Source organism: Lepisosteus oculatus, unplaced genomic scaffold (assembly GCF_040954835.1).
Source record: "Lepisosteus oculatus isolate fLepOcu1 unplaced genomic scaffold, fLepOcu1.hap2 HAP2_SCAFFOLD_706, whole genome shotgun sequence".
NCBI classification, from domain to species: Eukaryota; Metazoa; Chordata; class Actinopteri; order Semionotiformes; family Lepisosteidae; genus Lepisosteus; species Lepisosteus oculatus.
The window spans coordinates 26307-48428 of record NW_027168264.1 but is presented as its reverse complement, the minus strand read 5'-3'; the positions used below and the strand labels follow the sequence as shown (position 1 = coordinate 48428).

At 44.1% G+C, this 22122-nt stretch overlaps 6 non-coding genes across 6 annotated transcripts; 4 read left to right on the top strand and 2 right to left on the bottom strand.

Moving 5' to 3' along the window:
• Positions 1 to 11619: 11619 nt before the first annotated feature.
• On the bottom strand, positions 11620 to 11693 carry trnat-agu (transfer RNA threonine (anticodon AGU)). The gene has a single exon. It is a non-coding gene; the product is annotated as a tRNA-Thr (tRNA).
• A 1174-nt stretch (positions 11694 to 12867) lies between these two features.
• On the bottom strand, positions 12868 to 12939 carry trnag-ucc (transfer RNA glycine (anticodon UCC)). Its single transcript has one exon. It is a non-coding gene; the product is annotated as a tRNA-Gly (tRNA).
• Positions 12940 to 15148: 2209 nt separating this feature from the next.
• On the top strand, positions 15149 to 15265 carry LOC138234031 (U5 spliceosomal RNA). The gene has a single exon (XR_011187754.1). It is a non-coding gene; the product is annotated as a U5 spliceosomal RNA (small nuclear RNA).
• A 115-nt stretch (positions 15266 to 15380) lies between these two features.
• Positions 15381 to 15522, top strand: LOC138234028 (U4 spliceosomal RNA). The gene has a single exon (XR_011187751.1). It is a non-coding gene; the product is annotated as a U4 spliceosomal RNA (small nuclear RNA).
• A 793-nt stretch (positions 15523 to 16315) lies between these two features.
• On the top strand, positions 16316 to 16397 carry trnas-aga (transfer RNA serine (anticodon AGA)). Its single transcript has one exon. It is a non-coding gene; the product is annotated as a tRNA-Ser (tRNA).
• An 842-nt stretch (positions 16398 to 17239) lies between these two features.
• trnai-aau (transfer RNA isoleucine (anticodon AAU)) lies at positions 17240 to 17313 on the top strand. Its single transcript has one exon. It is a non-coding gene; the product is annotated as a tRNA-Ile (tRNA).
• The last annotated feature ends 4809 nt before the right edge of the window (positions 17314 to 22122 follow it).

Here is a 22122-nt window from a genome sequence, read left to right as displayed (position 1 = left end):
TCCATTGACTGATCCCCGAATCCTGAAGTTTCTTCGCATGATATCGGGCTTGCAACCACTTTCTGGAAAATTTTCAGCTCCATTGTAGAGATACTAGAATCAACTAATAGAGAATTAAAATAAAAAAGGGCATAAGAAGACATTACCAACAACGACCACAAGATGGAGATGTTGTCTAGACATTACCAACAACGACCACAAGATGGAGATATTGTCTAGACATTACCAACAACGACCACAAGATGGAGATATTTTCCAAAGAGGCAAGAAGGGCAAAGCTGCGATAAGGTAAAATCATTTTTTGAAAGAGATTGTTGTCAGAATGCACATCCGTATCCCAAACAGAATCTCTAGTAAAATATGATCATTTGTGAAACAGGCAAATGAGTGTCCGCTACAATATGATTGCTACATATCTGCATTTGTTGGTATTTAAGGAGTAAGAGTGCAGGGGGTTTAAACCTGCGATCCAGTGTGTTGAAGAATTTCACAACACTACCTCTAGCACATATGGAAATAAATCCTCATAATGATTATTGCCCTGGGCATGTACCAAAAAATCAGTGAGCATATACATATATCGCTGTGTTGAAGCTAGAGACACAGAATAAGTGCAAACACATCCTAAATACAGTGTTCCTGCACCTTGACCTCATCCAGAATGTATCGTTTTTTGAAAGCGATTGCTGTCAGAATGCACAACTGAATCCCAAACAGAATCTCTAGTCAAATATGATCATTTGTGAAACAGGCAAATGAGTCTCTCAGGTGCCCATTGCTCATTTTCAGACACATTTATGCAATACTTTCACCATGCGTTGAGCAATAGGGATTAAAGATACCAGAGGTAAGGTTTAAAAGTGATTCTGAGGTGCAACACATCAGCGAAACAGCTAGGCATCTGAAATGCGGGGTTTGAGAGCCCTTCAGGGAACACCGTACCCTAAAGGTACCAGAAGTCCACTAGTATAAGCATTAAGTCACTGTCAGCCCTGTTGCAATGTAATTGCTACATATCTTCATTTCTTTGGTTTTTAAGGAGTAAGAGTGCAGGGGGTCTAAATCTGCGATCCAGTGTGTTGAAGTATTTCACAACACTACCTGTAGCCCGTCTGGAAATAAATCCTCATTCTGATTATTGACCTGGGCATGTACCAATAAATCACTGAGTATATATATATATCACTGTGTTGAAGCTAGAGACCTGTATGTAATAATATGATGCTAAAATGTTATTTTCACATGTAAGAAAACCGGCTCAGGGACGCCAAATATGTAATGTTGCCATAGCAAAATTAAATGTAGGGGGTCTCTGAAGGCACCAGTTCTGTAGGGTTTGGGCATTTACTGAGACAATTATTAATTGTAGCAGTAAATCACAAAGTTGATTCTTTTGATAGCTTTAGAATCCAACCATGTGACATAACTCAAACAACGCGCACACACAGGTACTAATACACGAGGATACATTTATTAATACATAAAATATGCATGTAAACCTAACAGATCTTATCAAGAGGGTTATCAGAATACAAAAGATATATATTCAGTCAGTTACGAAGTGTTACACATATCAAGAGGACATACGTTCAGTATATCATTCATTAAGACCGTTTCGTTAATGAACTTGGTTATAACTTCTACATTAGATACTCAAACAAGTACATAACTCTTAGGAATTAAATTGATATCAACTGGTTGGGATAACAATTGAATTCTCGAGCTGTAATGCATTGAAGTTGAATACTCATCCAATCTTTGGGGATTCAGATCTTCCTGCGGGCACAAAGAAACAGTTGCAGGCTGTTGCTGTCCAATCCGCGCTCTCTGGCTCCGTGCCAGGCTGTGCTGTGCGGCTTGCGACGCTGCACTGCTGATGCTCATTGTTGGCTTTAACTAGCAAAGTTTGTGCACAGGAGAAAAGATGACTGTGGGTCCCAGCAAGTCAGGAAGAGGACCGGTTCATTTCTGATGAAGAGCTAGTTCTGAATAGTGATTCAGCTGTCCACAGTTCCGACCTGTTCACGAGGCCTGCTGCTGGTGCTAACCTCGGGTGGATCCTCTGGTTATTCTCTGGCAAACTCCGCTCTAGACTCTTAGAACAAAGGAAAGTTCTGGCACTCGTACACACTGGCCGTTCCGTGGTTGTCCGGGCTGAGTCTCAGGATGGTCAGGAGGCGCGCTGCGAGAATGTCCTGCCCTTGGGAGCCTTCTGCTCCTGGGCCGTCCTGCCCTGGAATTCTCCTTTGAATTCCCTTTAGAATTGTCCACAGAATCCTCTGAATCCTCCCTTCTGAATCTTACTGAATCTCACAGGCTCTCTGTGTTGCCTGTTTTTACCTGGAGGAACTTCAGCTCATTGATTGGCTGAAAGTTCCATGGGCATCAGAGTCCCACGTGGGTTACTCGGCCCTACCAGTCCCTGATTGATTGATCAAGGTGAGATATGAGTCACTTAGTCCTGACACTTAGTAATGCAGTCCAGATGTCCAACTGGCACTCCCTAGACAGATAGGCGCCAATGGATGACCATTGATCATGATAGCCAGGCTTAGCTAAGTGCATCCCCCTTTGGGAGCTGTCCTAGGACCTTAAATCACCCTGCAGAACAGTTTCTCTGTGGCTGCACCACAGAGATGAACAGAGAAATGGGGCCTCATTTGGGAAGGCTCAGAACACTTAATTCTGCCTTATTAATAAGCCTCGCCGCTACATATCCCCCCTTTTTGAAGGTCATGAGGTCCTGAGGCGTTGTTGCCTTCAAAACAAAACAGAGTTAAGTGATGTCCCTTGCCATTAGAACATTAATCTTAAATGTCCACATTACTCCTCGAGAATTCATACCGGAACCAGCATTGGATACAAACAGGATGAATAACATCTGGAGTATGTATAAACACGGTAGGAGACATTATCTAAGTCTAGGAATTACACATCAGGAAGTTCACTGTCAATATCTGATACCTCTGTAGTACATATTTGGGGAGAAATCACTTCCTTTCTTTTGACATGCTACCTTTGACTCATTCATGCTACCCAGATTACATTTTGATGCAAGAGTACAGCATTCAGAGTACACTGTCAGTCATGATCCAGCTTCCCAGCAGCAGTGTTACAATAACAACAGTTCCTGTTCCCAGCCCCGCGATAAACCACAACACCTGTGTTGGGTATCTGCTTGGGTGGTTTGGAGGTTTGTTCCATTAAAGCAAACTAACTACCTGTACCTCTTCAGGGCTTACTGTTTCTTGGATTTCTATCCAATTCAATAGTGTGGCACCTGAAGGCATCCATGACCTCAAGTTTGGTCTTATGTTGTCTGGTTCCAGACCGTACAGTGTTAAGTTACCATGCTGTACTATGGCCTCCTCGGGAACTTGCAGGAAAACTGTTTGATTAGGTAGCTGCATTGTGGTAGCTGTATCATGCCTGTCACAAGTCATAGTGTCAGTTAAATGTGGTGTGCTGACCAGCCATTTACTTCCTACCTGCTCTTCATGGGGTTCATTAACCTCCCTCTGCTCGTTAGTAGCTTTACACCCTTCATTGGTGAATCGTTTAGACACAGCCAATGGATAGCTTTGGTAGCCATACCCATCTCAAGATTTGGAACCAAATTCAATCTTGGATTGCCTTCTGGGTGAGCTATGAGCGATGGGGTTAATGTCACATACTCCTCTACTGAGAAGAGTGGAATCAAGTGGGTTGGGAATCGTGCCGTGGTTAGACTAGCTACAGTGGCACTAAGCTCCCTTAATAGGTCTTGTGTCAACATTCTGGCCTGTTGCACACAAGCATAAACCCACTGTATAACACCAACAATCATGTCCACTGGTTGGGGAATAAGGTTTAACCCTGTTGCATAGGAAATTGCCTGTAGGGTTTTCCCTAAGCTTTCCAACTTTTGCTGCTGTCGATACAGTCTGTCACTACCCTCCGGCATCTCTGACCCCTGCCTTCTTGGGGCAGTCAGGGTGAGAGTGCCAGTAGCACACAAACCTACCAGAAAAAAGCAAACGTGCAACAGTGGCGGCAGCAATCAGTCCTCCCAAAAGTCTTTTCGGGTGGCTGATCCCAGTCATCTCCTTCTGAGTGACTGTCGCCTTTCTAAGCTGGCGCAGCGTGTACATGGTGTCTTTCTCAGTATGCCCTGTGGCATCTTGGGCACCAACATCCTGGAAATATGGGGAGATCTGACGCAGCTGCTGATGCTGCTCCTCCTTTTCCAGGGCATCTGCTTTTTCGATTTGTTCATGCCTGTGCTCTAGGAACCCTGCAGGGGGTGGTGCAGCGGTAGAGCATGCCTGACCCTCGGCTGAGTGGTCATCTGGAGCACCTGAGTGATCTGGGATTGTTACCCCATTCTCACTGTTCAGGTCCACCCTGCACACTTCCTGATTGAGGAATCCCTCTATCGGCATGTTTACAATCGTTCGCTGGGCGTGGGTGTAGGACACCTGCTCGCTCCCCCCTTCCCTTGCTAGGGGTTCAGGGAGCTGCCCCAGCACTGGGATAGCTAGTTCACTGTCTTTGAACTTACTATCACTCACCAGGCCCATGTCAGTGCAGGCGGGGATTCTGACACCCCTCTTTGCGATGTCCTGCACTGGCAGGCGGGTGACTTGACCATCCAGCTCCAGTCTGGCTGAACCACTGTTGGTCAGACTCAGACTGACAGACTGAGCTGGTGGCTGTAAGAAAACCGGCTCGGCTTTCATTCCCTGTCCCTTCTGGGGGACTGGGTGTGTTGGCAACCCTGCCGTTGAGGCAGGAACAATCAGGTCAGTCTCACTCACTACCTGGTAGTTGTGAGAAATAATGTTACCTGACTGCAGGTTCCCTGGGTCACAGCAGAGGGAATCGGCATCTGGGATCAGGTGTGTCCACAGCGCAGTAGTCTCAGCGTCCAGCTGGACCTCCTGTCTAACCTGTGAATGTTGCACCAGGGGCACCTGGCGGTGGCCCTGTGACAGCTGCTCAAGCAGATCCTTACTAATAGAGGACCTCTCAGGGCTAAGGGTGAGGGCTACATCACCAACCTGCTCTCCTGCCATCTGGATCCCTTCCACCACTGCAGGGTGGTGTTCCTGACCCCTCTTGGGTGCCAGTGTGCACAGGGAAAGCTCCTTTTCATCGCCAGGTGGGGAGATCTGCTCCTCTTTAGGGATGTAAAAGGTGTGTGCTTTACCTGGTGGATCAGGCGGCTGCTTGGAGCACCGCTCCTGTGGCATGGAGGCTGTTGGGACCTTGGCCGGGACACGACTTCCCTGTATATCCGGGGAACAAGGAAATATTTTTATTTCTTGTCCAGAGGGAACAGAAGGAATCTCCACATAGGCTTCTGTGTTTGGTGGGCACTGTGTGAGCACAGTCTGCCTCTTGGCCCCCCTTTCCTTCTGTACAGAAGGCTTAGGAGCCTTGACCTGTTTCCACACTTTGCCTTTCTGGTGATCCACCAAAGGTTCCTCTCTGAGTCGCATGCCCTTTTCTTTTTCAACCCGTTTGAGCTTGCCGTGTGACATCAAACACCTTTCAACCTCAGTGTCAATCAGTGTCTCACAGTGTAAGACATCTCCCATGGCAGCCTTGAGGTAAAAGCTTCTTGCTTTTCCTCTGTGTTTTACTGCCTGCTCTGTGACTTCAGGGGTGGAGTCAGCACTCACTTGGGAGTGGCTGAATTCATCCAGGCAGGAACCCTTCTGCTCAATCAGATAGACTGAGGGAGGGAGAGGGGGCGGGTCTCCGCCTCCTCCAGTGGAGAGTATCAGCTCATTCACGCTTCCGGCAGCCTTGGGGAGCGGTTGTCCCTGTCCTAATAAAGCTTGTTCAAGCCTGGCCAGGCGGGTGGCTACTGAATCCTTTTGTTCAGCTTTATCTAGCCCTTTCCCTCCCCCGGTGTTCTCATGGCACTTAGGACGCTGGGTGTGGTCCTGTGTGCATGCTTTGGAACGGGGCTTAGCCAGCTCAGGAGCCCGTGCTCCTTCGAGCAGGGGGGAATTAACCCTGCTGGCTCTGATGGCAAACACAGTCACTTTAACAGCTTTTTGCTCAGAGCGACTTTGGACATCATACTCCCAGGCTTTCTGCACGAATCTCTTAATATCAGTCATTTTCATGGTCTGTGCATCTGTATGCATTAAGATCATCTTTCTGACTGACGGGTGGAGATTCGCAATGAATAAACCCTTGAAATGTGTGTTCTCTTCGCAACCCTCATCATTTCGCCCTGCAAAATAAGTTCGTCTAAGTCTCTCGTAATATTCGCGAGGGGACTCTGCTCTCTTGTGCTTAATGTTAAGAGCGGCGGCTATCGCAGCAGTCGGGTCAATAAACGCACTGTATTCTTCGATAAGTGCTTGACAAAGCTGCTCAAAATCATTACAGACTTCTTTCATCTGCCTAGCCATCCACTCATGTACAGCTCTGCTGGTAGTTTTCCTGACCAGAAACACTTTCTCCTGTTCTGTGGCGTTTGGCAGATACTGCAGGGTATACCTGAGGTCCTGAATATAACTCTCGATATTATTCTTTGACACTGCGGGGTCAAATCTCTCTATGTCCTTCGCTAGCTCTCTCAGAGAATGGAGATTTATCCTTCTAGCTTCTCCGCTGACGGAGATATGGAAGAGATCGTGGTCAGACCTGTCGCTGCTAGAGAGAGTGCTTAATAGCGACTCGAATTCAGACCTTTTAGCAACCATCGTTAAACTTAAAGAGTATTACGTTTAAGTACGAAATCACAGTTTTACCACAGAAAACCACAAGATCAAGTATGCAATCAACCCGGTAGATCGCAAAAGATCACAAAACAATCAAGCACTGCTTAAAGAGCAAGGGGAACTTTTTTTTCTTTCGGCTTTCAGCACACCGTATTGTTGTGTATGAAACCCGCGGCGTTTTATATTGAATTATTCCGCTTGGTTGACTCATTTCAGTCTTGCCACGCCCACCCAGGGACGCCAAATAATGTAAGAAAACCGGCTCAGGGACGCCAAATATGTAATGTTGCCATAGCAAAATTAAATGTAGTGGCTCTCTGAAGGCACCAGTTCTGTAGGGTTTGGGCATTTACTGAGACAATTATTAATTGTAGCAGTAAATCACAAAGTTGATTCTTTTGATGGCTTTAGAATCAAACCATGCGACATAACTCAAACAACGCGCACACACAGGTACTAATACACGAGGATACATTTATTAATACATAAAATATGCATGTAAACCTAACAGATCTTATCAAGAGGGTTATCAGAATACAAAAGATATATATTCAGTCAGTTACGAAGTGTTACACATATCAAGAGGACATACGTTCAGTATATCATTCATTAAGACCGTTTCGTTAATGAACTTGGTTATAACTTCTACATTAGATACTCAAACAAGTACATAACTCTTAGGAATTAAATTGATATCAACTGGTTGGGATAACAATTGAATTCTCGAGCTGTAATGCATTGAAGTTGAATACTCATCCAATCTTTGGGGATTCAGATCTTCCTGCGGGTACAAAGAAACAGTTGCAGGCTGTTGCTGTCCAATCCGCGCTCTCTGGCTCCGTGCCAGGCTGTGCTGTGCGGCTTGCGACGCTGCGCTGCTGATGCTCACTGACCGGCTAGTTAGTGTTGGCTTTAACTAGCAAAGTTTGTGCACAGGAGAAAAGATGACTGTGGGTCCGAGCAAGTCAGGAAGAGGACCGGTTCGTTTCTGATGAAGAGCTAGTTCTGAATAGTGATTCAGCTGTCCACAGTTCCGACCTGTTCACAAGGCCTGCTGCTGGTGCTAACCTCGGGTGGATCCTCTGGTTATTCTCTGGCAACCTCCGCTCTAGACTCTTAGAACAAAGGAAAGTTCTGGCACTTGGACACACTGGCCGTTCCGTGGTTGTCCGGGCTGAGTCTCAGGATGGTCAGGAGGCGCGCTGCGAGAATGTCCTGCCCTTGGGAGCCTTCTGCTCCTGGGCCGTCCTGCCCTGGAATTCTCCTTTGAATTCCCTTTAGAATTGTCCACAGAATCCTCTGAATCCTCCCTTCTGAATCTTACTGAATATCACAGGCTCTCTGTGTTGCCTGTTTTTACCTGGAGGAACTTCAGCTCATTGATTGGCTGAAAGTTCCATGGGCATCAGAGTCCCATGTGGGTTACTCGGCCCTACAAGTCCCTGATTGATTGATCAAGGTGAGATATGAGTCACTTAGTCCTGACACTTAGTAATGCAGTCCAGATGTCCAACTGGCACTCCCTAGACAGATAGGCGCCAATGGATGACCATTGATCATGATAGAAAGGCTTAGCTAAGTGCATCCCCCTTTGGGAGCTGTCCTAGGACCTTAAATCACCCTGCATGAATAGTCTCTCTGTGGCTGCACCACAGAGATGAACAGAGAAATGGGGCCTCATTTGGAAAGGCTCAGAACACTTAATTCTGCCTTATTAATAAGCCTCGCCGCTACACACATATATTAATGTAATAAATGATTGCTTATGCTTTATAAATAAATCTAATTAAAATAAAAGCTTAAGTTTTGTATTTATCTTGTACCATAGAACATGATTTTCTTTGTATTTCAAGCCCACAAAGTGTCCAAATGTTCTATGATCATTTCTTTCATCATTAGGGACTAAATATACCAAACGTATGATGCTAAAATCCTGAAAAAAGGATAGGCTCCATTTTGTCAGTAGATTGGAGTCCAAAACTGATTTGGGTCAATATACATTACCTTTGAAGATAAGGTACAGTCTACTGTAGGGAACCATCAACTTAGAAAGCATTGGCCTTCCCTGGGGGTCAGGTAGGTGCAAAAGATAAACCTTTATCCTATCTTTATCTTAAGATAAGTGTCCAAGCAGTATTTTTCCAAGTTTCACCAAGCTCATCATGTTGCCATAGTAGACAAAGTTCTATAAAATGTTAAATAACTTTAGAAAAAAGCATCTTGGTCTTTCAGTACTGTACAAGGTGAATTAAACTGTCCCTGGTAATAAAAAGTAATTAGAAGCATCCCAGAAACTTTATCTCTAGAAACATTAGCTGTTTTATATCATGTAATTTAGTGTGATGTTGTCAGAATTCAAGGACATTATCACACACAGAAATTGGTTCAGTTAAATCTAAAAAACACAGCTAAACATGGGTTTAAATGTAAAATAGAAGTCTTACCTCTTGTCAAAAGATTTAATTCAAGAAGCGATGTAATAAATGATTGCTTATGCTTTATAAACAAATCTAATTAAAATAAAAGCTTAAGTTTTGTATTTATCTTGTACCATATAACATGGTTTTCTTTGTATTTCAATCCCACAAAGTGTCCAAATGACGCACTACATGATATAAGGAAGATTATCACATGCATATCGGTATTATCTTTCTTACGAAAATGCATTCCTTTCATTACCTTTTACTTTTTAAAATGAACTCAAATTGTGTATAATGTAATAATTTAAGTAGAATAGATTCTAACAATATAATGATCCAGTGTGTTGCACTACTTCACTGCTTCACTGCTCTATGCCGTCTGGAAATAAATCCTCAGACTGCTCACTGCCCTGGGCTTGTACCAATAAATTACAGGAGCACGTCTATATATCACTGCGTTGAAGCAGAAGACACACAATCACTGCAAACACATCCTAAATACAGTGTTCCAACACCTTTGACCTCATCCAGAACGTATCATTTATTGAAAGGGATTGCTGTCAGAATGCACATCTGAATCCCAAACAGAATCTCTAGTAAAATACGATCATTTGTGAAACAGGCAAATGACTGTCTCAGGGGCCCATTCCTCATTGTCAGACATATGTATGCAATGCTTTCACCGTGCATTGAGCAATAGGGATTAAAAACACCGCAGGTAAGGTTAGATGTCATGTTCTATGATCATTTCTTTCAGCATTAGGAACTAAATATACTAAACGTATGATACTAAAATGTTTTTTCACATATATTAATGTAATAAATGATTGCTTATGCTTTATAAATAAATCTAATTAAAATAAAAGCTTAAGTTTTGTATTTATCTTGTACCATAGAACAAGATTTTCTTTGTATTTCAAGCCCACAAAGTGTCCTTTGATCTCTATTCTGTGGTAATCCACAATGACCCCGTTCTTCAGGTGATTCATCATGTCCTCCCTCGTCTGTTGAGAGGCCATCCCGATCTCTTCTGCCGTGGCATGCTTCATACACGCTCTCTTGAAGTGAGCAGGAAGCTGATCAAAAGTATTCAGGCACATCTTGCACACCAGGGGAATCCTCGCGGGTTTCCTTTGAAAATAAATAATACCATCTGTGTATAGAAACAAGCTAAGACTGATTTCTTAAATTATCCTTAAAATTCTCTCTCATAGTTTGAGCATAATGATTTTATTGCATTTATATAAGAATTGCTCATTGCTCCAAAATAAATAATGGTTTCATAAAAAAGTGAACACTTACTTGGTCTCAGTCACAGACTTTCCAATAGAAGCCATTGTGGAGTTCAGCAACTGCAGGTCCTAGAAGTGGGGAAGGAATTTTAAAAGAGAAATTGAATTACAATACAGAAGGAATGGCTGAGGGTTCACTGAAATATATAAATATACAAATTCCAAAGACTGAGTCCATATAGAAACAACTACTTTTCATTTTCAGTATAAGAAAAAAAAACATTATCTTCCAAAGCATCATAAAATTGTCCCTTCTTCCAGACTCTACTTCTCTCTTGTAGTAGTACAGCAGACCTTTCCAGGTGAGCAGATCACAGAGTCCGAAATAAGCTTCCTCCATCAAACAAAGTACCTGAACATGACTCTGTCTTCATAAAAGCGCCCCTGTAATAAAGAGATTAAATCCAAAATCAAGAGGGCAGTTGCCTACTGAAATACAAGAAGTCATCAATTTTAACCTAGCAACACATTAAAGGCTGCATCTATACAAGTGCGATTCTAGAAATGCTCACCAGATTACGTTTTAAGAAGGAACTGCGCCTCAGGTTCCGCTGAGATCTTAACTCGGATGGCAGGATTCAGAGTCCGGAGTGCGGACTGATGGCAAACGGAGGGTCCACATACTGTGGATCCCTCAGTGATCTTCCGCGTATTCAAACCGCCAGCGTGTGACTCCCCTGTCCCTGTGACCTCATTGGTCTGCTCTCTCCTCTGTGCAGCCGAGCCCGACTCACGGTAAAGTGAAAAAAAAGATGCCCTCAACGTGAGATTTACTCTGGAGCGAGGATAGATGTTACCTTTTTATCATTGAACAGGATGTATGTGATGTGGTGACTAGGTTCAATTTTGTATCCTCTTTAAAAGATTAAGGACTGGGGTGAGTGTGATTTACCACCCTTTCAGCTAAGAACCCGACTTGCGCATCATTTAAGCTGCATAGACTCGGTCGTTTAACTCTTCTCCATTAACAGGGTTAAGGTTAAAGAAAAAAACATTGCTGACTTATTTTTTTTTTGCCAGCCGCTAGCGCTGATTAGCAAGGCTTGTATTTCATGTTTTGCAAGTTGCATCCATTTTAAGAAAAACAAGTCGCGTTAAAGACAGGAAATGAATACTTGCATTTAATTAAGTCTAGCCGTAGGCGGTTGTCTGTAAGGACCAGTTCTGTTTGAGAAGACACAACAAAGAAGGCACCGCTGGGATTCGAACCCAGGATCTTCCGTTTACTAGGCAGGCGCTTTAACCAACTAAGCCACGGCGCCCCAGGAGTGCTGTCCTTTTGCAGCCACTTGGACACACCACTCAGACACATCTGCATTCGGTGTGTGCTCCGCCTGCTTGCTGAGCAAGTTGCCACCTTTACATACAATAGCAACATCGACACCAAGAGAAAGGATGACAAATGGCTCTTATCTGGAACTTTTCATGTCCAAGGAGCTCAATGTGCTTTCTGTGTACAACAGGGCCACTGAACTCCACACTGGCCACTGAACCACAGCAGTGGCTTGCTGGCTTGACATCTCCGAAGGAAAATGTTGAAATCACATGTGGAACAGGAAAATGACCCTCGAGTACGAGGGAAAAAAAAGAAAAAGATCATCTGGAGCGCGCCAACCCATGTCCGGACAGCCCAGTTTCGTCGACAAGGTGGCTGAGTGGTTAAGGTGATGGACTGCTAATTCATTGTGCTCTGCAGTCATGGGTTCAAATCTCATTCTCGTCGCTCTCCATGTCCGACACATGTGCCTGTTTGACGTCGGCACTCCTGTTGCTTGCTCCAGTGCTAGAGCCGTACATTTTCTAGCGGTGGCTGAACATGGTATAGTAGGCCAACGTCGGTATCGAGCAGTGACAGTAACAGTACTTACTGCGCCCCATAAGAAATCGTTTGTCCCTGTTCAAAAGAGATTGTGCGATGTCCTGCGGCGTTCGGAAAGCAAACCTTTGACAGTTTGAAAAGAGGAATTTATTCTGCTTCCTGTGCGTGCAGTAGTTACAAAGTTGAACGTCTTTACACGATCTGCTGCAGTTTTCAGTGGGCGGGCTTTGTCAGATGGCTTGAAAAAACGCACTGTGTTTCGGCTGAACTCCACACTCATGAGCAGTGTCCTGCATGTTTTCTGTGTATAGCTGTCTTTTAACGCATACAGAATTCATTTGAAATCATTGATTTCTCCAATTAACAAGGGTCCCTTTTTGAACCTGCGAGAAGCATTCTTTCAATGTAACAGATTTACTCCGGGGAAAGCCAGCATGACATTGAGAGTAGCTCAAGCTTTCAGCACCCATATCGGACTGCGTGTATGCAGACACCACTCAGAATCCCCTGTAAGATTCTCCCTCAATTCCGTTTTTCAGTGCTTTAGCTCTTTCAAAAGGCTTCGCTTTGCTAGTCACAATCCAAGGCTCATGATGGCATTTGAAAACTTTCACCACTGCGTTGGCCAGGAATCGAACCCGGGTCAACTGCTTGGAAGGCAGCTATGCTCACCACTATACCACCAACGCATGCCCACAGGAAGTCTGCAGGACACCACCAGAGAATGCTTTTTTTTTAATTTTTTTTATTAAACATAGAATTTACAAATACAAATACAACAAGAGGATCAGAGTCATGTACAAGAGAAAAAAAATGCAGCAGAAAAAAGCATTTAACTACCAGAGGTAATTAAGTAATTATGTGATCAAATTGTATATTTTACACGTATCATATCTTGCTTTAATATTTCTCAATTATTTATAAACTTTAGTTTCAACATGCATGCGTTTCCTGTAAAAAATAAAACTCAGCACACAGTTTTTCTTTTAACAACATTTCGAGTACCTCTGGCATTCATGAAAAAGACATACACAAAAGCAAATAACTAACTCTAAGACTGTCTAAACTATTGAGTTTTTCAAAGAACCAGAACTATAACAGTCCTTAACACTTAACTACACCATTCCAAACTAACACTAAAGAAACACTAGTATATACTGGTATAACAAATAAAACCAAACATAATCATTAACTGAGCAGTCACTGGGAGCAAATCTCCTTCCCGTCCACAAAGGCCCTCGCTCCCACAAAGTAGGCTCTCCTCCCCTCTCTTCTGGCAGCTTCAACCTGGGGCCACAGCTGGTTCCTGGTACTCCTGTCCGCAGCAGACAGGTCCTCTGCAAACCTCAGTTTGTTCCCATTCAAATACTCATTCCCCCTCGCCGCTCGCCACAGCATGTCCCTCGCCGTCCTCTTGGTGAACTGTATTATAATCGATCTGGGGAGCACTTGCCCAGACATGTTCGCTCTCCCGAGCTTGTGAACAAAGTCAATGGCCGATATTACGTCCTCCTGGTCCGGCAGGGTCCTTTTACAGATACCCTTCACTGTTGCAACAAGGTCCTTATCACGTTCCTCTTTAACTCCAAATAATTTTAAATTCCATCATCGACGGTATCTATCTACATCGTTCACTTTCAATTCAAGTTCTTTAATATGCTTTTCTTGTTTGGTATTTACTTGTTTAAGAACTTTTACTTCACTCTTTAAGTCTTCAACCTCTTTAAACACACAGTCCATGGACTTTTTAAGACTTTCGATTGCGACTGTATTAGATCAAGTCATTTCCTTCAGCTCACCCATGCTCTGTGCCATCATGTTGAAGATGTTGGTCTGGAGCTCCTCCAGCGTCAGGTCGCCCCTTCCTCTCTTGGCTGCCGGGGTTTTCACAGGTGTGCTGGGCAGGGACTCCGGCTCTTCCTCTGGCAGCTGAGTCTCACTTGGGCTGCGAGCGCTCGCGTACGAGCGCATCTCCAGCACTCTTTCCACGTCCCCTCCAGCTGGTTCACTTTTCCCTTTAGTTGCCATCAATTTTCTTGTAGTGCTATACATATACGATTGAGGTATCTTAGATTTCTCCTTCGAAGACCCAGCACTCTCTTTTCTTTTCCCAGTGTTACTCATATCGAAATTCTTAAACCTAAAAAAAATCATTTTTTTTTCTTTCAGTTATAACTGAAGTTTAAACAACTACTGTTAAGTCCTTATTTTTCAGTAGTCAAAAAAAGCAAAAATTAACATTCAGGTCATGAAAAACTCAAAAAAAACTCCTCAACCACTAAACTTTACCTCCCACCTGAGCGCCATCTTGAAAGCCCCTACCACCAGAGAATGCTCACGATTTCGGAAGCTGTCTCCGGGACGTTCTGATTCCGCACATCCTGAATAAATCATGATATAGTTAGTTGCTGTAGCTAGACGTTCAAATTAGTTTCATGGCCAGATGGACTGTTTCCTCCAGCGGTATAGTATTGCAGTGAGACAGCACGATGCCTGCAAGACTATGTCACGCTAAACGCCACAGATTTCCGAGGGATAGGGTTAGGGTTAGGCTCTTATTATGGCGATTGTGGCCGTCTGCTCTGCGAGTCCTCGGTCTCCGGCCGTCTGATTGGTGCTCTTTTCTTTGGGGGGCGGAAAGTATCCGGCCGCAGGGGATCTTGGGACCTCGCTTTGCATAGCGGCTTCCCAGAGTGCGTCGTTTCCTGTACACTGTGGCCGGGTGTTTTCCGAGTTATTGCACGGATTGGGCACGCCCGCAAGCCGAGAGCCGCAGGCGATGAGCCCGGAGCTGAACGGGCCCCACTGGCTCGTTTGTAAGGCCAGGTGCATTGCCAACCACGACCGGCAGGGCAGAGGCCTTGAAGGAGGCCTGGGCTCCTGCAGCTGTGCAGCCACGCACTCTGGTTTTTCTTCATCTCGTACAAATCTTTTGCCTTTTACTAAAGATTTCCGTGGAGAGGAGCATGAATGAGTTCCATGCAATTTTTGTGCTTCCCTGCCTTCGGGTGGAGCGCAGCTGGGCTGGTCAAAGAGAGAAAACACAAATATGAAGCATTTCAGCAACGACATGCCATGAGACGATTGATAACGATTTCCATAGGATCCCCGCGGTTGCCTGGCAACCGTCAGCTTTGCGCAGTGGCAGTATCGTAGCCTGTGAGGTTTAGCCGAGGCGCGATTATTGCTAGTTGAAAACTTTTCCCAATACCCCGCTTCCGCTGGTTTGCAATGCAATCGGCGAAAGCAATTTTTGACAGTCTCGTCAGAGACTGAGCAAGGTGTTTAAAGACAGATTTTGTCATGGTAACATCATGGTAGAAAGAAACGAGCTTGTTACGTCTCAACAGAAACGCTCTTTAGCTCTTTCAGCGTTATGCAGAGAACAGCGTCTGTCGAGATCACTTTTGAGTCAGCGCGAAACGCCGTGTGCTGTCAGTTTGATTTCATATTGCTCGTAGCGGCGCCCGGCTTTTGTCTGTCAAACGTTAGGTTGCGCTTCTTCATGCAGCATCGTAGGCATGAGTGGAGCTTTTTAAACGTCTGTACTTACTGCGCCCCATAAGAAATCGTTTGTCCCCGTTCAAAAGAGATTGTGCGATGTCCTGCAGCGTTCGCAAAGCAAACCTTTGACAGTTTGAAAAGAGGAATTTATTCTGCTTCCTGTGCGTGCAGTAGTTACAAAGTTGAACGTCTTTACACGATCTGCTGCAGTTTTCAGTGGGCGGGCTTTGTCAAATGGCTTGGAAAAACGCACTGTGTTTCGGCTCGGGAAACATCATGAGCAGTGTCCTGCATGTTTTCTGTGTATAGCTGTTGTGGGCATTTCTCTGTTGTTGATTCTTTTTTTGTGTGTAACAAAGTGGCATTTTCATGTCCGGACGGGGAGACTTTATCATTCCGACATGAAGCCACCCTTAAGTCCTCTGAGGTGTGTCTGTCTGCAAGGCTTGTATTTTGGAAATGTTTTTTGGAAACGGAGAACGACTTTGAAATAGGCTTCCGCCGGCGCCTCGCGATCCAGGTAAGATTGTAGCAAGAACGCAGCGGGGGGGGGGGCTTGCCGTAGTCGTGGCCGAGTGGTTAAGGCGATGGACTAGAAATCCATTGGGGTCTCCCCTCGCAGGTTCGAATCCTGCCGACTACGTTGTCCGCCTCCAGTTGGTGTGTTCCGGTGCAAGCAAAGAAGCGCGCCTCTTTGCTGTTCCTGGTGGTTTTAAAACGCCCAATCGCTTGTACCCGCTGCCTTGGAAATAAATTATTCAGCGTCCGCGAATGGCATTTTGCAGCTGGAAGCAGATGTCGACGCGTTTTGCACAGAGCACCATAAAAGCGTCTTTTTTGATGGCCCAGGCACCGAGCATTGGTGGTTCAGTGGTAGAATTCTCACCTGCCACGCAGGAGGCTCGGGTTCGACTCCCGGCCAATACAGTGGCTTTTGCAGCGAGCGGCTCCATCACTTGCATCCCCTTGCAACTCGCAACTGAAAACCCACTGAAGCTAAGCAGGTGTGAGCCAGGTCAGTACCCGGATGAGGGTGAGCTACAGGGAAAAACAAAGCTTCCAGCTGGAAGCGGTGTTAATGGTGCCAGCGGGGGGGCGCTCACTCTGAGGTCTGTGCGGGTCCCAATGCCCCAGTATAGTGACGGAGAAGCTGTGTTGGAAAAAGGGCGCTGTCTTTTGGATGAGATGTAAAACCGAGGTCATAGTGCTCTGTGGTCATTAAAAATGACCACCAAAACCTTTGACAAAAGCTCTTGGTAATTGATGGTCTTCAATAATGCTTCTCCTTTAGGTACATTTTAAATCAGCTGAAAAATGCTGTGAAATGGGGGGGCACTTCAGGCCAGTGTAGGATTTGGGTTACAAGAACCATGAAACTGCACGAGAAAGCCCGTACACGGAATTACACGGCTTTTTATTCAAAGGAGGGCAAAAGAAATTCCCTGAGTTCGATTTTTTGCAGCACAGAGAGGACTGCTGTCATGAGGCCGGTTAGCTCAGTTGGTTAGAGCGTGGTGCTAATAACGCCAAGGTCGCGGGTTCGAGCCCCGTACGGGCCAGGTTCTTTTCTCCTCTCTTACCAAAGCTTTTAGGTTCCTTTCCGTGGTGAGAGAGGTTGTCATGCAACGCTGCCACATAGTGCCGACAGACAAGAGTGTTGCGGGAGAAGAGAAAAGTGTTTGAAGATTTAAGAGTGTCTTAGGTGGAGCCAAAATCAAGTGTCACAAATGCAAGTGGGAGGATTTCCAATGTTTAATATGGTAAAAATAAGCGGAAGTTATCTGCCGGTCCGCAACAGTCTGCCATGCTTTTGTCATATACTGTAAAGTGGTGTCGAACTGGGTGTTGAACTGGAGCCTCACCATTTGCATATGTGAGGCTCCAGTTATACATCGAGTGTCACATTAAATGACAAAAATGAAGAGAGTTAAAGCAGCTGGAGAGGTTTTCTTACAACTTTTGAGCTGACACAGTTTTGGAAAATGTTTCCTTCACGCTGCAGTGTACAACATAGGCAGCCAAGAGTCTCCAAAACAATACAGAATTGACAGATAGGAGAAAATTCCCACTCGTCCTGAAGTTCCCAAAATCCAGCACTGAGCGTTAACAAAGTGTCTAAGTAGCGTGGGAATGCTAACCCTAACCCTAGCTGGAGTTTGAGCAATCCAGCACTGAGCGTAAAAAGATGAGTCAAAGTAACGTCTAATCGGATTCGTTTCCTTAGAGCTGGTTCAGAGTTTGCTCAAGAGTTTACCCAGTGCGCATTGATTCGTCGAATATACGTATATTCACGGCGAAAATACGGCTATACGTATATACGTCGCCTCGACGTATAATCAACGTCGAATTGCAACCGTAAAATCGACGACATTAATAAACGCATATATAACGTCGAAAACACATCTAACACAGTGCCTGAGGCTTTTTACTGTACGTATCATGTGTGCCGCAACTAGGAGTATACGGCTCTCTGCACAGTGTACGAAGTAAATTATTTTCGCAGTAATTAATTTACACGTGTATAATAAATATAGTAAATATAATAAATTAATTACTGCGAAAATAATTTTCTTCGTAAATCCTGCAATCCAGATGATTGGGGCATTGGTGCATGGCTACAGTCTGTGCTAGGAACATGGAGAGGGTCTCTGGTTCAATACATATTTGTGGGTCTGGTATTATTCGTTATGATCATATCGTTAATATCCTGTTTGAAAAACATGTGGACTAAAGCTGCTGCTTCTGTGCTAATTGTACGCCCTGAAGGGATCATGAAGGTCAAAAAATGGTTTCATGGGAAAGGTTCTCTTATCTAGTGGCAGAACCTGATGGGTAGAACAATATAGTTTTAAGGGGGGTTACCCTTGGGAGTGATTCCCCTAGATGCAAATGATTTTTGTGGTTTGTTTGTTCATAATAAGATGTTTTGCAGGAACGGAACAAAGAGAAATTTTACAACTTCAGCTAGAATTGTTCTGCAAAACGTCACAGCTGAGGCAGGGGAACAATGTGTAGATTTTTCTAAGAGTTATTACCCAGTTGTTGACCAATCTGTTGACCAATGTTGACCAAAAAAGCCTAAGATTATGCTGGGCTCCAGCCCACAGGGATTTACCTGTGCTGTAAGAACTAATGAGTGAATAAGGAGACTGGATTCTGGTGAAAGACTTCAGGAAAAAGAAATGGTGTTCACTCAGGTGGAGGGGGCTGTACCAGGTGCTGCTGACCACTGCCACTGCTGTGAAGGTCACAGAAATGGTGCCCTGGATTCATGCTTCCCACTGTAAAAAGGTCACAAACGAACTGAGCAAAGCGCAGGAGTGATGTCTCCACAAGGACAGATGGGGATAACCTGCTTGGGACTGATGTGCACAGCCTTTTTCCTTTTTATGTAGAAGCCTGTCACCACCCCAAAAGAGGAAGAATCTAAACACGAAGCCTCTTTGTATACAAACTGGCTGAATGAAACTGATAATGAGGGGGATATGAGTAATTTGTGGTATAAATTTATAAATCATACTGTAAAGTTAAAGAAATTTAATGCATCTTGTTATATATGTGCTTTAATGCCTCATTCTACAGCCTCACCCATGCGACTTTTTATGAAATGTACTCTTTTATTAATATCACGTTAGAAGGCTTAGACGCTATCAAACAAGAATTAAGGGGAGTTAGATTAATGGTACTTCAGAACAGGTTTGTGCTGGACCTTCAAAATGCAGCATCTGGAGGAGTCTATGCTTTAGTAGGAGACTCCTGTTGTACATATATTCCAGCTAATGACTATGATTACGGAAATCTTACCCTCGCTATTCAGCATTTGAAAGAACTAAAAGACAAGGTGAATAAAGAGAGAGGCATAAAAGATACACCGGCTTTTCTCTCCTGGTTAGAATCACTGTTTGGGCCAGGGGGAATGTTTTTCTTTTAAGTTACTAACACCGATTATAGGGGCTGTGATACTTGTCTTCCTGTTTTTATGTTGCTGTATGACATGTATTATTCCAATGCTTCGAAATATGGAAATATGGTACCTAGGGGGATAAACTGTTCATCCTTCCAGTCTGGAGAATTGGCAGCTGTCTGACGTCAGTAAGTGATCCTTAAAAAATTAATAGTTCCATGACAGTGTGCATCACCAGAAAATCAATTTCAATGCATTAAAACTCTTGTTATCCTTCTGATCATTGAAGTGTCATTGCCCCAGCACTGTATACTCTTACTTTTGACGCCTGTCTGAAGTTGGATCCATTTCTAAGAATGGTGACTCACATATCCTCATGCTCAACTTTGGCTCAACCACACAAACTATGAAGATAATCATCTGCTTTTGCTCCAAGATTTATGTTACTAGGCTCTCTCCTGGGGATCCTCGTGTTCAAACATTGCCCTTATTGTGGATGATCCATGACAGAATTCAGGGAATTCAGAATTCTGATACCTCAGCTCAGATTCTGACTGGGCAGACTGTCATTGCCTGGTGTGAATGTGTGCATATCTGTTTTTGTGCATGTTCTGTGGCCTGTTGTACAGTACATCACAAATGAAAGGGAAATGGAAAACTAAAATAAGACTCAAGTGTTTTATCTTTCATTAACAGTGTTTCATTAGTATCTGTGCTAGATCCTGTCATCCACTGCTTACCATGACAGGCTCTAGCACAGGATAGCAGCTAATACATTTAAAAATCTCACTGCACAATGTTGTATATTCAAGGGCTGATCTTCTGTACTTTTTCTTTCACTTTTCATTTCCAAGAAACTCAGTCCTGCCAGGAATAATCTGAGAACAAAATCAATCTGAGTGAAAATCTAAGCAGAGGAAGATTGTTTTACAGAGTCAACAAGGTCTAATTCAAGGTCATCAGCACTAACAACATTCTCTCTGGAGACAGGCGATAAGAAAATTGAAAGTGTGTATTGTTACTGTCACGACCACCAGGCAGTCAAAACCAAAGCGTAAGCAAGCTAATCAGCCCCAGCAGCGGGTGATTATTAACAAACGCCGCCGCACGAGTTAAACCACCTCCGCACACTCACTGTGCGGTGCGCACTGCTATTTAAACCATCTTCACCTGCTTCCCACTGCTCGGTATTGAGTCTACTCCTTGAGAGCTCTACCTGGCGTTTTTCCCCGTACCTCGTTTATTCTGGATTTTGGATTCCCCTTCTGCCTTTTCAACTTTGCACCTCGCCTCTCGCCTCGGACTGTCTGCTACCGGAGAACTTCCTGGATTACGACTTGCCTTTCGCCTTTTGACTACGACCTTGCCTCTCGTTTTGGTTTTTTCGCCTGCCTCATCTATCACCCGTGCCTGCGTCTGCACATGATCCGTGTATCTTCCCACCAGGGATTCCTAACAGTTACATAACAGCAGAGACTATGAGTTATGCTATCATGAGAGTGGTGATGGATTTTTTTCATTGCTTAGTTTTGCAGGTTCTGTACATTTGAACATTCAAAGTGACTAAAGTAAAGGAGTTTTCCCTTTTTACCACATAATTCCCAAAGATCAACACTAATAGAAAGCCTAATTCCAGCCAAGATTCAATTACTGTCTCTCAGGCATCCCAGCAGTGGATTTCATGACTTCAGACAGCCATCTTTATCAGTGGAGAACTCAATGCTCTGAGGTTTACTGGCAGAGTCTCACACTGGGTAATATGTTGGTAAATAATGTCCTATGGAATTCTACTATTGATAAATTCTACTATGGAACTGCGATGTGTCCTGAAAAAATATTCTATGATAGTGGTACAGTCCATCACACCCCACCTACAGCCTTTAAAAGAGAAAAAAAAAATTCTGATATTATGGTGGAAAAAGAGCCCTGGAATCTTTGTAGAAGGACAAAAGATGGAAAGAATGGGCAGTGTAACCATGGCGAAGAGAAGGGAAATATTGGAGAGAGCTTTTTTCATACACTTTTTATCATTGTTTTTCCAGCCCAACAATGATCAACAAATATGGGCAGGCATCCTGTGCCAAATCCAATCTACCTTTCTTCCAAGCATACAGGAATGTCAGTGAATTAAATATTGACATATGAAAATACCCAAAAATATGCAATCACACATATGCAGTTTGAGCAAACATAAGACAATACCCAAGTACCACAAACTACCAGGCATCATTAGCAGTTCAGGTGGGGAGCTGTGTCAGCATGCATAGGCTGCAAAGGAACAAGTAATAGGTCTATTCCATGCTTAAAAGAGAAGAAAGAAAACACAACATTTCAGCCGTGGAGCCCTCACACCTGAAGAAGGCTCCACGGCCGAAACGTTGTGTTTTCTTTCTTCTCTTTTCATCTAGTGTCATTAGCCAGTTCCTGTCAAAATAAAATAGAAATGGATAACATTCTAGAGAGA